This window comes from Dromiciops gliroides, chromosome 2 (genome assembly GCF_019393635.1).
Source record: "Dromiciops gliroides isolate mDroGli1 chromosome 2, mDroGli1.pri, whole genome shotgun sequence".
In the NCBI taxonomy this organism is placed as follows: Eukaryota; Metazoa; Chordata; class Mammalia; order Microbiotheria; family Microbiotheriidae; genus Dromiciops; species Dromiciops gliroides.
The window spans coordinates 416,746,494-416,767,408 of NC_057862.1; the positions used below are offsets into that span (position 1 = coordinate 416,746,494).

At 37.5% G+C, this 20,915-nt stretch overlaps 1 protein-coding gene across 1 annotated transcript in view; it reads right to left on the reverse strand.

Annotated features, from left to right (window-relative positions):
* CEP89 (centrosomal protein 89) overlaps positions 1-20,915 on the reverse strand; it is a 186,408-nt gene that overhangs the window by 107,643 nt on the left and 57,850 nt on the right. The gene's annotated exons all lie outside the window — the stretch shown is intronic.

A 20,915-nucleotide genomic window follows, 5' to 3' on the forward strand; every position in this document is an offset into this window, starting at 1 on the left:
CTCAATCTATTATCAGGCATTAAAAAAATAATAACTATGTGGCATTTAAACCAAAGGATTCACTGAAAACTATTTTCAGCAAACTACTAATATTAGACAAAATTATAAAGTAGGTTAATTAAGCCTTTAACATTCTCCTTCCTGTCCCCTAATGAGTATCTTTAGTAATCTCATTTTATTCTAATCCAAAGCCTTTGCTCACAACTCATCCTCCTGAAACCTATTTTCTCCCAATAGACCCTATTTCTCCCCAATGTATCCTATTCTCCAAAATTTTAGTCTTGACCCTCCCCTAATTAAAACTCCTGTTCCTGACTGTGGCTGCATTTATAATATAATTACAATAATTCACACTAATTCAAGATGGGTGGCACAGCAGAAAGAATACCAGGCCTGGAGCAGGAAGACTCATTAAATCTGAGTTCAAATCTGGTTTCAGACACTACTAGCTGTGTGACCCTGGACAAGTCACTTAACCCTGTTTGCCTCAGTTCTTCATCTGTAAAATGAGCTGAAGAAGGAAATGGGAAACCACTCCAGTATCTTTGCCAAGAGACCACCAAATTAGGTCATAAAGAGTCTGATATGACTGAAACAACTAAACAACAAACTCACACTAAATTATTAACAACTAATAGGCCTAGTCTTTCAAAAGGATCCTTGTATTTTATTCAGGGGGCTATCATTTCCCTCATTTTATCTTTCCTTCTTATACCATAAGAACAAAGATAATCAATTCGACACTTCCTTTTGAAAGATTGCTTACCCCTAATCTATGATGAATACAAAGTCCAACTATGTGATACCCACTTAATAGTGATACCTAAAAAAAATAAAGACTACTTATGGCTAGTTAAATGTTTCATTAAAATATCCATGTATTAGTTCAAAGATCATAGACCCGGAGTTGGAAGAGAATTCAGGCGTCATCTAATGCCCCTCATACTATATAGATGAGGAAACAGGCCCAATGACTTTCCCAGGGTCACTCACACATGTAATAATACTCAGAATCAGTATTCTTTCCACTGTACTAAAACATTTGATCTGTTAGAGAAGGGAGAGCAAATCCAAGCAAATTGCTTAAGAACAAAAATATTGTGTAAAAAGAAAATATTTAGAATGTAAAAAAGAACAAAATCAAGGAAGTTTGTGATTAGGAAAAAACAATAATGGTGGGAAATATGATTAGGGGACTCCTGATCAACTGAGTTCCCCAAAGCACTTAAATGAAATGGAAGGTCATGAGAAGAGAGGCATTTCCCATGGAGTCAGACAACTGGCTTAGCACTGAAGATATAAATTCTGGAACAGGTAAGTCCTGATAGGTCCCCACGTGTCTCTGTATCTCAAAAAAATATCTCAAAGATGACTGATGTCTAAGTCTGGAAGAGCCAGTATCTGTAGTTTCTAAGAAAAACTGGGGAGAAAATGCTCCATCTTGTTGGGCTCCGCTTATTTGGAGATCATCCAATGTTTTTTCTCCCTTGGAATGCCAGGAATTGGTCATTAGGGATTTCTATGCCCATCACAACCCCCACTCCTCTCCCCCAAATCAAATGACAGCTACAAGCATAGGGCGCTCAAGAACATGCCTTTGCTGACTAAGGTGAGCTTATGGTCCCGTATATTTGCTTAGTGTGGTTTTCTGCTTCCTTTCTTGAGCAAAAGTCAGTAGATGATAACACTGATAAAGTGATGTTTGCACCTCTGGCAGCTACTTTAATGATTGTTTGGGAGTTCTAGAGGCTGGGTGCTGATGGTACAACAGGAGGTGATTCCTGTAACAGCACATTTTTCAGAAGAGAAAAAAAATACCAGCAAGAACATCTTGAAATTTTAAAAATTTTAAAAAGCTGGCTCGGAGGTAAGGACCTTGTGAGATGTTCTAATAGGTGAATATGAAAGAGCCTAAATATCTCTTCAGTAATCCCACAAAGTTTACCTCCCAAAAGCATAACAAGTACAATGGATTTCTGCTTGGTATTTTTATATTTATATTTGTTAATATATGCTTATGGATCTTTAATGTCTAAAAGCATTTTCTATTGTAAAAAAAATAAACCACTGTCCTATTCATATTTTCTTTGAGTAACAACCTTTCTAAAAGTGATCCTGTTACGCCCTGTTTTGGAGGATAGCTTCTCATTCCAAGCTTCAGAAATTTCCCGAGAGTTCTATTCTAGAGCAGGGACAATGAGCCACAGATTGAAAGAAAACTGAACAGCCATTCTTTTGGGTCCAGCCGTTCAGAACTGAACCAATCAGTGCAAGTCCAAAGTTGGAATCCTTGTGGAAGGAAGATACCCTGGGTTATGTCTACATCTATTTTATCAGTAAGAAATATTACCCATTAGATATCTAGAATTTGTCCAATTACATAAAGTAGCACGCAACAATAAATAGTTCCAAAATTCTTGCTATTGTTTTACAATAGATTTGGTTTTTCTGCCCTCTACACTTTCCTAGATAAAAGATCAATCTAGGATTATCTGCTCTTTTCTCTTATATTTTTTCCTATGCCCACAAAGAACTAGTCCCTTTATGTTTTACTTTTTATTGGTTTTGTTCTGTTGTATTATTAAGTCCTTGCCATTTGACCAGGGATGATCCCTAAGGTTTCCATGACATTGCTATCTCTTGATTTTCCTCCTGACTGATCTCTTAGTTTCCTTTGCTGGACCTTGATCAAGGTGTGCCCACTAATTGTGGGTATTCACGAAGGCTCAGTTTTTCTCCCTTTATACTATTTTACTTAGTGATCTTAACAGTTCCCAAAGATTCAATTATCATCTCTATGCTGATAATTCTTTTTTTTTAATTTTTATACATTTTTATTTAAAGTTTTGAATTTCAAATTCTATCCATCCTTTTCTCCCTTCCCTCCCCCCTCCCTGAGGTAGTAAGAAATCATATATAGGTTATATATGTGCAATTATGCAAAACATTTCCATATCTGTCATTTTGTATAAGAAGATTCGAATAAAAGAAAAAAAGAAAGAAAAAATAGCATACTTCAGTCTGTATTTAATCAATATCAGTTCTTTCTCTGTAGGTGAATAGTATGCTTCACTACTAGTCCTTTGGGATTGTCTTGGATCACTGTATTGCTGAGAATAGCTAAGTCATTTGCAATTCTTCATGCAACAATATTGTTTTTACTGTGTACAACATTCTCCTTGTTCAGTTCACTTTAATATACATCAGTTCATGTACGTCTATCCAGGTTTTTCTGAAATTATCTTGCTTGTCATTTCTTATAACACAATAATATTCCATTACAATCATATACCACAACTTTTTTAGCCATTCCCCAAATGATGGGCATCCCTTCGATTTCCAATTTTTATATGTTGATAATTCTTATAGCTACTTCTCCAGCCCAAACCTCTCTCCCACTCCCCAATCTCACATCTCTAATTCCTTTTTCCACATCTCAAACTGGATGTCCAACATACATCTTAAATTCAACATGCCCAAAACTCAATTGTTATCTTTTCCCCAAAGCCTTGCCTTCTTCCTGTTGTTGTTGTTTTTAAACTTTCCTATCACTATTACAGTTTTTTAAATCATTCAGCCTTGCAACCCAGGTATTATCCTGAACTCTCCTATCTCTTCCTCCTTCCACAATATCCAATCTGTTGCCAAGTTGTGTCAATTCTACCTTTGCAACAACTTTCCTGGGGACCCTTCTTTCCTCTGACATTGTCAATATTCTGCAGCAGGCCTTTATCACCTCATATTTAGACTACAGCAATAGCCTTTTTTTTTTTTTTAGTGAGGCAATTGAGGTTAAGTGACTTGCCCAGGGTCACACAGCTAGTAAGTTTTAAGTGTCTGAGGTCCTCCTGACTCCAGGGCCGGTGCTCTATCCACTGAGCCACTGAGCCACCTAGCTGCCCCAGCAATAGCCTTTTGACTGGTCTCCCTGCCTCAGTCTCTCACCACTGCAGTCCATCCTCTACTCGACTATCAAATTTATTTTCTAAGTCTGAACACTTCATTCCCCCACTCAATAACCATCCCTATTACCTCCTGGATCAAACAGAAAATCCTCAATTTGGCTTTTAAACCTCATCACAACCTGGTCCCATCCTACCTTTCTAGTCTTCTATCTTTTTACCTTTTTCTCCCCCATGTGCTCTCATGAGTACTAGCTTCCTTACTGTTCTTCAGATAAGATACTCCATCTCCCAGTCCAGGCTTTCCCACTCTCATGCCTGGAATGTCTCCTGGCTTCCCTGGTTTCCTTCAAGTCCAAACTAAAAAATGCTGCCTTTTGCAAGAAGCCATTCCCAGCTCCCCTTAATACTAATGTTTTCTATTATTTCTAATTTTTCATGTCTATTTCAGGTTTTTACATAGTTGTTTACACATTGCTTCCTTCATTTCACTGTCAGCTCCTTGAGAGAAGGGACTCTCTTTTGCCCTTCTTTGTATTCCAGGGGCTTAGAACATTGCCAGGCACACAGTAGGCACTTAATGCTTACTGATGTGATTAATATTTTTGGTGTTTTCTTAAAAGTTTCTTCAATCCCCGTGGTAATTTACATGGGATGATGGGAAATTAAATAAGAATCTGACACAGGACCAGTCAAGCAACTTTAAAGTTGCCGTGACATTCTCTAAATCACAGTTCCAAAGAAAGAGTTTCAAATCATATCAACACTTCTCTAATTCTGACCCCTCAAGTTGGACCCCAATATCTAGAGACAACTGCATCACATACCCTCTATTGTTTGGCTGACCTGGGGCAATATTTACATCGAATCCTTACTTATGAATCTAGTATTAAGTTTTAAACTAAAATTGGTAGAAGTTTACAGGTGATTTGCAAATCAAAGGAGATGGTCATATCTGTTTCTGGGTTGATCTGATTACCCAAGGATCAAGGCTTAATTTCTCCAGTAAAAAGTGAAATTCTGATGGTGCATTTTCTACCTTGAGAAATCCTTGTTTAATTGGATCTTGGGAATGAAGCACAATTTCCCTTGATTTCTAATATATCTTATTTTTTTGCTATTCAAAGTGTTATTTATTTAATGATAGTTTTATTTTCTTCTTACTAGGTTATAAAATCATCATTGGCATACCTCTGGAGTTTGATGAACAAGTGTGTGTATGAAAATTAATTTAGCATTTATTCCTACTGGCATCCAGTGGATTTTTTGATATGTATAGTCTTTCTTTTGATCTCTATAATTCTGGGAAAATTCTTTATATAATTTTCTAAGGGGCGCTAGGTGGTACAGTGGATAGAACACCGGCCCTGGAGTCAGGGGGACCTGAGCTCAAATCCAGCCTCAGACACTTGACACTTACTAGCTGTGTGACCCTGGACCAGTCACTTAACCCCAACTGCCTCACCCCCCCCACAAAATAAATATAATTTTCTAAGATGTGATACTCTAAAGACTATCCATATTGTTTAGCAGTCAATGACTTAAATTATCTTGTTAAGTGATTGCACATCTACAATCTATATCAAATTGCTTGCCTTCTCAATGAAGGGGGTGGAGAGAAAGGGAGAGAATTTCGAAATCAAACTTTTTAAAAACAAATGTTAAAATTTGTTTTTATATATAATTGGAAAAATATATAATTTTTAAAAAATTATCTTGTTAAGTCTGTCCTCCAATTCTGTTGGCTTTTCTTAAAAAGTTATCATTAATAATAAGCAGTGGTATGCTAGTCAATGTTTAAACAGTTCTTCACCCCCCCAAAAAAAAATATCCGCTATCATTTTAAGTTCAATCTATATTACTGAAATTTTCTCTATCACTTTCTTAAGTTTAGACAATCAAGAAAACAATAAATTGGGCCTTGATCTGTAGTTTTGTTGATTTCCCAAGTATAAATGCTCACACTGAAAATTTAACAATTAGCTCTCGGCTAGTTCAAGCTGAACAGAGCACACTCCTGATAAGTCAAATTCATATAGAACTTTAAAGTTTAAAGTCAGCGAACAAGCATTTACATGTTATAGATACTGTGCTAAACATTAGGGATACAAAGAAAAGCAAAAGCAGGATCTCTTTCCTCAAGGAGCTCTGTGGAGGTATAAGCATTGTTACTATCCCCATTTTACTAATGAGAAAACTAAAGTTCACCACTAGTTATCAAAGGGATTTAAACCCAAGTCTTTCTGAATCAAAGTCCATCACTATACCCATCATACCATGGTGCCTCTAATATCAAGCCTTCTCCCAGATGAGTTAATTTTTTATTATGTTTTACTGATTACTCTGTCACTTCAGCTATTTTTGTAACTAGCAGAATAATTCAATTTCTCATTGATTCCACATATATTAAGTATTCCACCAATCTCTCCATGCTATTGCATTTTGCCTTTTTCAGTTTTTACAAATAACAGCTCTTTATCAAACAGTAATCAATATTAATCAATTTATCAAATATCAATTATCAAAACATCAAATATGTAAACATTACATTTAATCTATAGTGTGCTTAATAGTATTATATAAAATCTATACTGTTTCATGTGCATAAATATTTCTTTCAAAATATACTTGATCTTTACATCAGTAATTTCTGGGTGGGAGAAATCCACTCTCTGTATCTCCACCCAACTGAATCCTCTTTTGTGATAATAAATTGGGGGGGGGCGGGGCAATAGGGGTTAAGTGACTTGCCCAGGGTCACACAGCTAGCAAGTATCAAGTGTCTGAGGCCAGATTTGAACTCAGGTACTCCTGAATCCAAGGCTGGTGCTTTATCCACTGCACCACCTAGCTGCCCCAATAATAAATTTTAAAAGAAAATTTTTAAATATCCAACACATTGACCAGATGGGACAAAGTATACAATACACTATCCTAACAGCACCCCCTTCTCTATCATGAATGAGGAAGCATGTAGCATGATATCTGTTCTCTAGGATCTTCTCTGATTTTTTTAATTACTTAGAATTTTATGTCTTTTTAGTGATATTTACATTTACATATATACATATGTATAATATATAATATAATATATATTACATAGATACATACATATTGGGGGAATTTGCTTTTGTTCTGTAAATTTTCTGTTTCTATGAATTCATTATATTCAGCATTAGTTACAGAATAGTAATATTTTACTACATTTATATACTATATTTTAACTGCACTCATATACCATAGTTTTTGTTCAGTTCAATAAATTAAATGCAATAAACATTTATTAAGTGCCTACTATTCGGCAGGCACTATGCTAAGCACTGAAGATACAAATAAGAAAAAGAAAGAGTCAAAGACAGTCTCCTTGAGGCAGACCCTCAAGGAGCTTACAACCTAATGGGGGAAAGATGCCACCAGGGGATACCTGGCATGGGGACATGATATTCTATGGAGTTCAAACCAAACAGAACTGCTGCATACCCACTTTGTTTCTACTTCTTTGATACCATGAAGAGTGATGTTATGAATATTTTGGTATATACTGAACCTTTGTTGCTATCTTTGCCTATTTAGGGTTTGGCCTAGTTCTTAGTAGTAAGATCACTGGATTAAAAGGTATGGATATTTTAGTCATTTTTCTTACATAATTCAAAATTGATATCCAGAAGAGTAGGATCAATTCTCAGTTCCTGCGTCTCCAACATCAATCATTCTATGTTAATTTTTTTTTTTTTTGCTGACATCTGTTCCTCTTTCATTTTTAAAAAACAGAATATCTATTACTGATTCGCCATCTACAGGGCAGGCAAACTAGTCTAGCTGAAGTAGTAAGGAAAACTACTTCCCTATCTCAACCACTACTTCCACTCAGACCTTGATGAAAAAAGTCCAGGATCCTGAGCCTAAGAACACTGGGAATAACAATGTCTCCCAAACCATCAATCCCACTCCCAGTCTCGTCCCCAAAACCATTACTATGGGGAACAATCTTTGTGGAGCATGGACTTGCCATCCTTATCACCAACACTAACTGCTAACCAAATACAGAAGGTAGGCCCAAGACTCCTGGGAATACAGCACTGTTCTCCAGATCACTGGCCCTACTTTTATCCCAACTCCCCAAATGATCAATGAAAAGATCATCTGTGCAGACAGGACCAACCATCCCCATCAACTACCAACCATCACACACAGTGCAGTCAAGCCAATCTAGCTGATACAGCAAGGTACCAAAGATGCCTTCAGGAAGCACCACCACCCACTCTCAGATCCAACGCCCCTCAGGCCACTGTCCCTGATTCCAACCAAGCCCTGGCAGCTATCAGCCAGGGAATCAACCCTTATGGAAATGAGAACTGGCAGCTACTTCTGTAGGTACTACAGCTCTTGACCTTCTCAGCATTCACAGCTATTGGAGACTTAGAAAAGAATGTTCTCACACCGAAGGATCTTGGTGTTGTCAAATGGCTCTACATCAGAAATGGATATGGTTTTAGCAATGGAAATGGTAAATAAGATGTCTTGCCATCTGGTTTGCTGCTGCACCTTAAGGACCATGGGGCCTTTCACTCTTATATGTGATTCCCCATATTAAAATGTGAAGTATTTAAAAGCACAGGCTAGGGGGCAGCTAGGTGATGCAGTGGATAAAGCACCAGCCCTGGATGCAGGAGTACCTGAGTTCAAATCCGGCCTCAGACACTTGACACTTACTGGCTGTGTGACCCTGGGCAAGTCACTTAACCCCCATTGCCCTGCCAAAAAAAAAAAAGCACAGGCTATCTTACTTTTATATTTGTATCCTGAGCACTTAGCACAGTGCTTTGTACATAATAAGCTCTTTTAAAATATATATTTATTTTAAACTTAAATACAAAATGAGAAAAGAAAAATACACTGCTATGTACCCAGCAGAACAAGAGAGGATTCAATATAAAACAATAAATTTCCATTAAAAAACCTATATAATCAATATTATACATTGTTTTCAATGCTGCCCAGCTTTTCTTTGCTTCCTTATAGGTTTTCCTTTGTTCTTTGCTGTGCATTTTTTCATTTGTTTTTTCCCCTCCATTCCCCACATCCTTGCCCTAAAGAAGGCTAAAATTAAGCATGGATACACACACACACACACACACACACACACACACACACACACACACACACACAAACACATATATGCTCATACACTTATATGTAAGACCATACCATTCTTATTTCTACTTGTCACCTGTTTCTCTGAAGGTGGATAGCATCTTCCTTCACGTCCAAGTCTTTCCCTTTTCTAAATCAATCAGTTCATCATTTCCTACACCACAGCAATATTTCAAACCAATCTATGAAAGTGCTTCCCCAATTTTCTGCATTACTTCTATTCTTGCCTGCATAGGTTTTATTTATACAAGAAATTTTTAATTTAAAATAATCAAAATTATCCATTTTACACTTCAACAATGTTCTCACTTTATAATATAGTTTAAGGTCTGATACTACTGACTCTGTTTCCTTTATATCTTTTCCCCTCGTTTCTCTGAAGTTCCTGACATTTTGTTATTCCAAGTGAACTTTTGTTATTATTTTTTCTAATTCAGTAAGATAAGCTTTTTTGTCATTTAATTGGGATGGCATTAAATAGATTAGTTGGGTAACACTGTCATTTTAAAAATTATATTGGCTTTACCTGATCCATGAAGAATGAGTATTACTTCAATTATTTAGATATAACTTTATTGATATAAAAAGTGTTTTATGTTTACGTTAATATAGTTCCTGTGTCTGTTTTGGCAGGTATACTCTCAGATATTTTATACTACCTAGTTATTTTGGATGGTCTAAAACAATATTGAATAATATTGCTGACACATAGTGCAATTCCCCTATTTTTCTCTTTTGATTAAATCTATTTTAGCTTTAATTTTATCTGACATCATGATTACTATCCCTGCTTTTTTTTACATAATAAATTTTACTCCTAACCTTTATTTTTGTGTATCTCTCATTTTTGTAGCATTGTTGGAAAGCAACATATTGTTGAATTCAAATTTTTAATCTACTATCAGTTTCCATTTTATTGGCAAATTGATCGCATTCACATTCTAAACTATAATTACTTATTGTATATTTTCCTCCTTCCTATTTTTCCTCACTATCCTTCTCACCCTATTCCTATCCCTCCTCACTACTCTGCTTTACTTCTACCTGCTACCTTGCCCTCCTACTCCTTAACCTATATAACCCTCCAAGAGTCTCTCCCTTATCCTCTCCTCCCACCTTATCCCCTAGCCCTCTTATTTCTTTCTGAATTTAGAAGACTTTATACCCATATATATATATATATATGTATATGTATGTGTGTATGTGTGTGTGTGTGTGTGTGTGTGTGGTTAAAGAAGGAACATACATATTTATATGTATGTTGTTCCTTCTTTAACCCATTCTCAATGAGAGCAAGATTCCAGCACTACCCACTTTCCCCCTATTAGCTTCTTCTCTACCAATTTTTCCTTTTATGCCTCATTTGTACAAGATAATTACTCCTTTTTATCTCTTCCTACCTACTTTATTTTATTTTATTTTTTGCGGGGCAATTGGGGTTAAGTGACTTGCCAAGGGTCACACAGCTAATAAGTGTTAAGTGTCTGAGGCCGGATTTGAACTCAGTTCTTCCTGAATCCTGGGCTGGTGCTCTATCTACTGCGCCTTCTAGCTGCCCCACTACTTTAATTTTTTATAATTACCCCCCCCCCATCATACTCAACTCACCTCAAGCTCTTCTTTCAAACTACTCCAAAGTCATAATAGTAATGATAATACTTTCACATATAAGAAGTAAACGATTTGACTTTATTGAGTCCCTTACAAGCAGTCTTTAATATTTACCTTATATTTCTCCTGACTGTTATATGTAGAATTTTCCCTTAAGTTCTACTATTTTTGTCACAAATACCTGAAAGTCTCTCAGTCCATTAAATATCCATTTTTTTGGGGGGGGGGGTTCAGGATTATATTTAACTTTGATGGGTAAGTTACCCTTGGACATAACTCCAGCTCATCTGCTCTATGAATACAGTATTCCAAGACTTATAGTCCTTCAAGGTAGTGGCTGCTAGGTCTTCTGTAATCCTTATTGTCTTGCCATGATATTTAAATCGTTTCTTTCTTGTTCCTTCCAATATTTTCTCTTTAACCTGGGAGGTTGGAAACTTGGCTATGATATTCCTGTAAGTTTTCCTCCTAGGATCTCTTTGAGGTGATGATCAGTGGATTTTTTTCTTTGTCTACTTTTCCTTCTTGTTCTAGAACTTCAGGGCATTTTACCTTGATAATTTCTGGTAATACTGTGCCAAGATTCTTTCTTTTTTTAATCATAATTTTCAGGTGGTCCAACTCGTCTTATATTATTTCTCCTTGATCTGTTCTCCAAATCAGTTGTTTTTCTGATGTTTCACATTCTCTTATATTTTTTTCATTGTTTTGATTTTGTTTTGTTATTTCTAGGTGTCTTGGAACATCATTAGCTTCCCTTTGCCTAATTCTAGTTTTAAAGGAATTATTTTCCTAAGTTTTTGAGTCTCTATTTCAAGGTGATTGACTTTCTTTTCATAATTTTATTTTCTTGGATTGTTCTTTTTTTTCCCTAATTTTTTCTTGATCTCTCTAGATTTTAAAAGTCCTTTTTAAGTTCTTTCAATAATTCCTTTTGTGCCTGGGACAACTTGACATTTCTCAATGAAAAGGGAGGGGCTTTTTTAGATCCATTATCTTCCTCTGAATATGAACTCAGATCTTCTCTATCTCCATAGTACCTATACATGGTTAGGTTCTTTCTCCTTTGCTTACTCATTGTAATTTAACTTAATTTGTTTTATTTTATTTTTAGCAACTATTAGTGTGATCAAGTTCTAGTCTCAAGGTATGAGTAATGACATCCCAAGCCTCGAGTCCTTCTTACTGTTATTTTCTGAGGTCTTTCATGGGGCTCAAACTTGGGCTCTCCTCTCCACTTCTTTTTTTTTTTTAAAGTGAGGCAATTGGGGTTAAGTGACTTGCCCAGAGTCACACAGCTAGTAAGTGTTAAGTGTCTGAGGCCGGATTTGAACTCAGGTCCTCCGGAATCCAAGGCCGGTGCTCTATCCACTGCGCCACCTAGCTGCCCCTCCTTTCCACTTCTAAGCTATGGTTAGAGCTCCCAGCCACCTGACACATTGTCCCACAAATGATCTTGCTTCATACAATCCCTCAGGTGGCTGCAAACTCCTGGAACTAAAACCAGGGACTCTGCTCTCCTGCCCACAGTCAGCAAAGTCCTTACCCTTCTGCTACTGCATTCACCAGGTATGTGTGCTAGCTCCTTCTCCCCTGCAGTCACAGCCCAGCCACAGTTCATCTGGTCAGCACAGCTGTTCTTGGTGCCCCTCAACAGTGAAAGGTCCTTCAATATTCTCCGCTGCTAGGTGGCACAGTGGATAGAGCACTGGCCCTGGAGTCAACAGGACTTAAGTTCAAATCTCACCTCAGACACTAACTAGCTGTGTGACCCTGGGCAAGTCACTTAAACCCCAATTGCCTTAAACATCTAGGGCCATCTCCAGCTGTCCTTTATATATAGTGCCATTGGAACCAGATGGCTCTGGAGGAGATAGTAAGGTCAGTGACCTTACACAGCCCTCCCTCCTTAAATCCAATTCACTGCAAGTCAAAACGTCACCATGATGTCACGATCCTCTTTGAGAATGAAGGACAAACAACAACAAATGCCTGGGACAACTTGACATTTCTCAATGACATTTCTTCAACTTTCAGGTCCCCACACTGTCCTCAAGATTAAAGTTTCTAAGGCTAAGGCTGCCTCCCAACCCCAGCTCCCTCCAGGGCTTATTGTTGGTTGAGTCCTCCTTGTTGACCTGGGGATGGTTGCCCTTCACTCCGGCCAGTATTCCCTGGGGTCTTCTCAAGTGGTCTTAAGAGAACAACTGGGGGCAGTGAGGTGGTGCAGTGGATAAAGTGCCAGCCCTGGATTCAGGAGGACCTGAGTTCAAATCCAGCCTCAGACACTTGACACTTAACTAGCTGTATGATCCTGGGCAAGTCACTTAACCCTGACTGCCTGGCCAAAAGAGAGAGAGAGAGAGAGAGAGAGAGAGAGAGAGAGAGAGAGAGAGAGAGAGAGAGAGAGAGAGAGAGAACAATTGCTTTTACCCTGACTTTTGTTTATTTCTACTACTCTAAATTCCCTGAGGTGATGTTCTTTGTTTTTTGTAGAGGAAATATGGAGAGCCCAGAAAGTTTTCTGACCTACTTCACCATCTTCCCAGAATCCTCTCAGTAAGCTCTTAATAAATACTTTTCCTTTCACTAGTTCATTCAATCTGATGTGCCTTGTGAAAAGTTCTAGGTTATTTCTTAGGGCAATCACTGATATCAATTCATTATTTTTTTTCCTTTTCATGTCTTCTTTTTGTATTCTTTTAATCCAAAATAATTCTTGAATTTTTGAAATTTACTATTTTATTCCCCCTCACTATTCCTTTTCCTTTTCTGAGAACCTATTTGGTTATTATCTTTCTTCACCTTTATAAACTTCTGGGTTTCTGACTATTTTTGCATAGGTATTAGTAAGCTGTTCCCTTTTTCAATATCTCATTCAATCTTCTTCTGATCTGTGCAGTCAGCTGGAAAACTGGATCATAGCCATTATGATATATTTGCCTAAGCTTGACAAAAAAGGCAAGAACTACATTCATCCTTTCATTAAAAAAACATTTATGAAGCACCTACTATTTGTCAGACACTATGCTGGCACCGGAGGTACAAAGCTAAAAACAATATAGTCACTGCCCTCAAGTAGTTACATTCTATGGGTGAGGGAGACAGGGAGGATGACATGTTCACATATAAGTAAATATAAAATACATACAAAGTAATTTCAGCAGAGATGGAGTAGGCAGAGTTTGGTGAAAGAGAACTATGTTTACAGCAGACTTCTTAAACCTGGAGTCTATAAACTTGTTTTTTTATATATTTAATATCTACCTTAATATAATTGGTTTCCTTTTCAATGTGATACATTTTATTTTATGCATTTAAAACATTATTCCTGAAAAAGGGTCTATAGGCTTCACCAGACTGCCAAAGGAGTCCATGACATAAAAAAGATTAAGATCCCCAGTATTATGGGAAAGGCTCAGTTTGGTGACCAGATATTCTGGGCTGCTAGGGAATATATTTTGAGGTACATATTCAAATCTGTCAAATCACTGACATTACTGATTTCTCACCTCCATGTCTTTCAAAAATAGCCAATGAAAGCTTGTTTTTCCTCATGCAACTAGAACCCTGGGGTCCCCTGGACTTGGAACTCCTGTTACCAATGCTCCTGGTCAGGGAATTTGAGAGTCAAAAATCATTCTGCAAGTCCCTCCGGAAATGGAATTTATTCCTCCCAGATCAGTTTTATCAATTCTTAGTTTCAAATAACTTTTAATCGGCTTTCACTTTCCTGGAGTCCTTAGCTTAGTTATCATAATTAATAAGTAAACCTGGCACATACATCCATAGATCAAGTCACCAAGAAAAATGGGCCTGGGTTTACAAGACAGGACAGTCTCTCTAATTCTATTCTTTGGTTCATGCCAAAGGTTTGCCCATGAAAATATCATCTTGTGCCTACCTGGGACTCTCCTTAGGAAATCAGAATTTGCTATTCTCTGTAAAAAAGGAGAAAAAACACTCAGCTACCATGCAAACAAACACTGTCTAAGAAGATATATAAGATAGATAAACTTTACTTCACCAAGAGAAAAAATGCAAAAGATTCTTACCCAAACAAATAAATAATCAAGATACTTCTCTTTCTTTCTCATTTCTCCTAAGCCTCCACTTCCCCAAATGGATTGTATGGTCTTCCATAAATATTACTACCCTAAGACTGAGACTCCCTCACAAAAAGAAGTCACTCAAGATTATTAGAGAATTTTCCCCAAACCTGTACGGTCGGCATAACTCAGGGTACCAACCAAGTATAAAGTTCAGGTATGCTTTTTCACATTGTGGTTCTGTCCTTATTGGTCCTTGGCTCTGGCTGTTGCTTGAGCCCAGCAACTCATCTTGGACCAGGATTACCTTCAACAATGTCTCAGTGCCACTCTACGGCTGCCTTCCCACTAGCCCCACAGATGACAGCAGTAGAATGACACTAGTTATAGAGTAAAGAAGTCACTAGCCACTGAAGGGGAGTTTTTGGAGTCAAGCAGGAGTCAGAGCTAAGAAGCAACAAGGTACAGAGCAGGGTCGGTGCTCTATCCACTGCACCACCTAGCTGCCCCGCAACATATCTTTTTAATACCAAGTTCATGGACCCCAGGTGAAGAAGCCCTCATCTAGGCCAGCCCTCCACTCATTTTACAGATGAGGAAACTGAGGCCCAGGGAGATGTGACCTACCCAGAATCATGCAGCTGACACGTCTGTCTCATATTCCATGACCTCACTGAACTCATCACCCCCCACCCCCCCACACACCCCCACCTTTGATTCTATGAATCCAAACCAGCATCAGGCAGATGATGACTTACAGGCTACTTGGAGCTGCCCAAGGAAGGAGTGATTACTGTAGCAAGGGGATGCTCAGGAGAGACTTTCTGGGCAGGGTATACTTCGGAGGAGAGGAGGGATGTGAATGGGCTTGGGCATGTCTACCCCATCCCAGCTCCCAGGTCACAGTGGGGCAGGGACCTGGGGACAGGGAAGGTAGCTTCCTTTGCTGAGGAGCTCACGGCCTACTTTCTCCAAAGCCCAGACTCATTTCTCTTTTAAAAGAAAATTTCCCCTTTTTTTGTGAACTTAACCATCAACAAATTGAAGCATTGCATTTGGGGGGGGGCAGGGCAATGAGGGTTAAGTGACTTGTCCAGGGTTACACAGCTCTGAAGGTAGAGGGACTTGAATCTTCTTTGGTGTACAGTCCCCATTATGAGTGAGTTTTCTCTCTAGCAGCAATTTTTCTCTGTGTTCTCCACTATTCCTTTTAAAGACCAAACACTCAGGAGCAATGAGGTATATCACCTGGGCAATCAAAACCCATTAACTTTATCATTAAGATGGGATCAAGAGGGGCAGCTAGGTGGTGCAGTGGATAGAGCACCGGCCCTGGACTCAGGAGGACTTGAGTTCAAATCCTGCCTCCGACACTTAACACTTACTAGCTGTGTGACCCTGGGCAAGTCACTTAACCCCAACTGCCTCACCAAAAAAAATTTTTTTTTTAAATGATGGGATCAAGTATCAAAAACAAGGCAAGTTCACATCTTGTTCAGGGGACAGAATCAATGCCCAAATAAATTTGTTATCCAAAGGCAACAAGGATTTTGTACCTTGTACAGGGTATATTTCATACCAGAACCTAGGGTAATGCCTATAGACATTCTCTATACTTATATCTGTCCTGGAAATAAACAAATATTTGTTTGTGCTGCTATTAAGTTGATGCCTACAAGAAACATGAAAATTTGCCAAAAATTTAAAGAGTCACAGAATGTAAGTCAGAAAGGACCTAAGAAGCATATAGCTCAGAACATTAATCTTAAATACAACAACCTCAATAAGATATGATCCAGATTTCAGTGGAAGAAAGCAAGTAACAGAAAACCATTCACTTAATATATAAAAGTCTCAGTTACCTCTGTGATAAAAAAATGAAAGTTTTTAACAGTCGGTTAGCGATAATGGAAAGACGCCAGTTTTTGAAGGACCACCCTTTGAGGGGGAGAGCCGTGTCAAGCACGTGCTGCTACGGCGAGCCGGGCTGAGTAGAACTCCAGTTAGCGTCTGTGTGTGCAGCGCAACCATCGGTCGAGGAGAGCAGATCAAAGACCTCACTTCAGTTCTCTCCTTGCCTTTTAAGCTTGCACCCCAGAAGTGGAGTGCTTAGCAGCCGGACTGGCATGCATAGCCCATGCATGGCTGTTAGTCACGGTCTCCTCCCCAATCTAGTATCCAATTTTAAATCTCACACATCCCATGTAAAATAAAAAGGATTGAACTAGATGTACTCTAAGGTCCTTTTCAGCTCTAAATTTATGAAACTATGATCCCACTTTAAGGGAGCCCATTCTACTTTTGTATAGCTCCAGTTGTTATAAAGTTTTTCTTTATCAAACCTAATTCTGCCTTTAAATTTCCACTGTTTCTAATTTTACCCTGTGAGCCCAAACAAAGTAAGGCTAGTTCTTCTGCCTGGAAGTCCTTCAAATAGCCTTCTCTCTGACAGGGTAAACATCTTTCAACTAATTACATTACTAGGTCTCTAATCCCCTCATCATCCTGGCTGCCTTCCTTTAAACCAGTGGTGTCAAATTCAACTAGAAATAGGGACCACTTAGAAAGATACTTATTAACATTATCTATGTTCCATTGTATTTTTTTTTTTTAGTGAGACAATTGGGGTTAAGTGACTTGCCCAGGGTCACACAGCTAGCAAGTGTTAAGTGTCTGAGGCCAGATTTGAACTCAGGTACTCCTGACTCCATGGCCGGTGCTCTATCCACTGCGCCATCTATCTGCCCCTTCCATTGTATTTTTACTTATTTTATTAATTATTTCCCAATTACATTTTAATCTGATTCAGCCAGTGTGTTTGACACTTCTACTTAAGACATTCTCCAGTTTCTCATTATCCTTCCTAACTAGATACCCAAAATTGACACAATATTCCATTTGTAGTCTGACCAGGGAAGAGTAGAACAGGACTATTATCTCCTTGATTTTTGATCCTGTGCTTAATGCTTATAAATAATATGTAATACTTCCAAAGTTGGCCATTAACTTATTTTTGACTCTCCATTTTGCACTGTTGATTTACATGGAGTTTACAGTTTACTAAAATTCTCAGATTTTATGATACAAACTGCTATTTAGCCATGGATGAAGCTGATTTTGGGGGAGGGAGGTGAGGCAATCGGGGTTAAGTGACTTGCCCAAGGTCACACAGCTAGTAAGTGTTAAGTATCTGAGGCCGGATTTGAACTCGGGTCCTTCTGACTCCAGGGCCCGTGCTCTATCTATCCACTGCGGCACCACCTAGCTGCCCCTGAAGCTGATTTTTTTAACCCAATATCTCATACTTTTGAGATATTTATCTTTATTCAAATTAATCTTATTAGTTAGACTATTGTTCTACCCTATCAAAATCTTTTTGGATTATGTTTCTGTCATCCAATACCTAGTTAGCTATTCCTTCCAGCTTTGTGATATAGGTAGGTGAGTTTGAACACTTCCTGGTTTGGGGATACTGGTCCAGGTCTCAAAAGTAGGTGTTTGACAGTATACCCTACTTTGAAGGTGTAAATCCCAACTTCCGGTTGAAGAGTTTGAAGGGTAACCTTAATTTGGAGATATCAGTCTTGTGCCCAGTAGAAAAAGGACAGGGGGAAGAAGAATCCAGTGTCAGACGTCTGCCCTATTATACTCTTGTCATCATTGCCTCTCACTCCCTTGGATGTTTCCAATTAACCTTGCCAATAAAAGGGCTTACTGCTTTCATTAATGACTCATTCAATGATTCTATGAAGTCCCTTCTAGACTCAACAATAGACTTTTGTATGATCACCTGTAGAAAAAACAAACATTACTTTACCAGTAATGTTACCTAAACTTGTTAAAGCAAACATTAAATACTATCCATTCATGTACTTAATGAGATGTAGATTTGTTTGTTTGATTTTTGTGTGTGAGTGCAATCAGGAATCTGATAGTGAACAAAATAAGAAAATCAACAAGTACAGACATAGCATAAAGATAGGTCTATTTACGGCAAGCTGCCACTGTATTCTTCTCAAATTCTGACCCAAAATATTCAAGATTCAGCCACAAGCTAAACATACTGTATGTTATGCTGTGTTAAAATCTGAAAGCAAAACACTTTCTAGTCAACTCCTCTGTATGAACAGTAAGGAAAAAACATTAGGTTAGAGCATATTTAAAAGTACAGGAAACCTGAGTTTAATTCCAAGAAAAATTATCAGGTGGGAAAATTCAGCTGTAAAAATGGCCTTGTGGTTTTCTATTTACAAAAAAAAAAAAAGCTCAGTGGGGGAAAAAAAGCACAATCATAGTTTATTGGGCATTAGAACAACAGAGAATAGAGAAGATGGATTGCTTGGGCAAGAAGGATAAATGCAAAGTATCAAAGCAAGGACTTCCAGTAAGCTTGTCAATTCATGTTTTCTTGTATTAGTATTATGTTGTGTTGTGCTATGTTATGTTGTGTTGTGTTTTATTTCTTGGATTATCTTGTACCAAACAGCTAAAATTGTAAAGAATAAATCTTTATCAGTTCAAGAAATTTTCTAACACAAAGGGATGTTATGTTCCCTTCCTTAATGGAATTCGAGTGCTGATAATTAAACTGTAAGTTTGTGTCATATTTTACCTCCAAAATAATGAGTTTATTATTAAAACTACAACCTTCAATCTGAATATGAACCTCTAAAAAGTCTCTGGCTTCTCTACTACAGAGATTATAGTCAAAGTATATATTTCTATTAACTTCATAGACATTTCAATATGTATGTATGAGTTAAAGAAAACTTTCTTTTTTCTTTTCTACTATATCTTTATTAAATGAAAGTATTCCATACATAGTTTAACAAGGGAACTTAGCAATATTTCATTGATAGTTAGGCAGTTAGAAAATTCTATTTTGCTTCAATGTAAAATTTTTCATATTTCTGTTTATGGTTTAAGAAATTTTCAGTTGGATGTGACCAGCAAGATGGCAGAATAGTTAGTTGCTCTCTATAAAAGTCTCTAATTCGAAATTCCGAAGAAAAGTATTATGTGCCTGACAATCACTATAACTGAATCATCAAGAAGACAGAACCCCCTAAATAAGGGGAAAATCCCAAGAATTGGCACTAGAGAACTTTAATATTGAGAGCCTGGATTCTAGGATTATCATTCAGTCTGCTCTAAAGATCCCCCCACAACAGTATCTCTGCTCTAGCCTCCATCCTGTCCCTTCTTGATAAGCCCCTTGAGGAGTAGCAGAAGCTGGTTTTTCCTATACTTATGAAAAAAAAAGAGAAAAAAGGGATGATCAGAAAGGGAAAATTTATGCTATGCATGGCTCTCAAAGGATGATTGCTGCAGCCTTTCCTCTCCCCACAAAGGATACTCAGGGAAAAGATCTGGGCCCAGCCAATCCCAAAACAAAAAAAAACACAAATCAAAACAGACTCTTAAAGAGGAGACAGAGGAAAAAAAAGAGAAGATAAAGGATAAGAGAACAAGATTGAAAGAAATCCATAGTTAGTAATCATAATCACGAATGTGAATGGGATGAATTCACTCATAAAAAGAAGAGGATCAAAGAAACCAAAATATGACAAACGTGTTATTTATAAGATTATTGAAAGAGAATGAAAGACATAGAATTAAAATAAGGGGATGAAGCCAAATCTATTAAGGTTCAGTTGAAGTAAAAAAAAAAAAAAAGGAAGAAGAAGCAATCATGACCTCATACAAAGCAAAACAAACTTAATTAAAAGAGATAAACAAGGAAACTACATTTTGGTAAAAGGAACCACAGACAATTAATAGCAATTCTAAACACATATGCACCAAATAGCATAGAAAAGTTAGATATGATAGGCCACTAGGAAACAATGAATGGGAAGAGAAAGTGCTATAGATGGCACTTTAACAAAAATATGCACAGAAACCTCACAAACAAATGCAGGAAAGCAGAAATACTAAATGCAACTTTTTCGGACAAAAATGCAATAAAATTATTCAACAAAAAAAAAAACAACCTTTGAAGCAAAGATTAAAAATTAATTGGAAACTAACTTAATCCTAAAAAATGGGTGGAACAAAGAATAAAATATAGAAATAACTTCATTAAAGAAAAAATGAAACAACACACCAAAATTTCTGGGATGCAACCAAAGCAATATTAAGGGGAATTTTTTTAAATCTCTAAATACTTACTTCAATTAAAGAAAGAAAGAGCAGATCA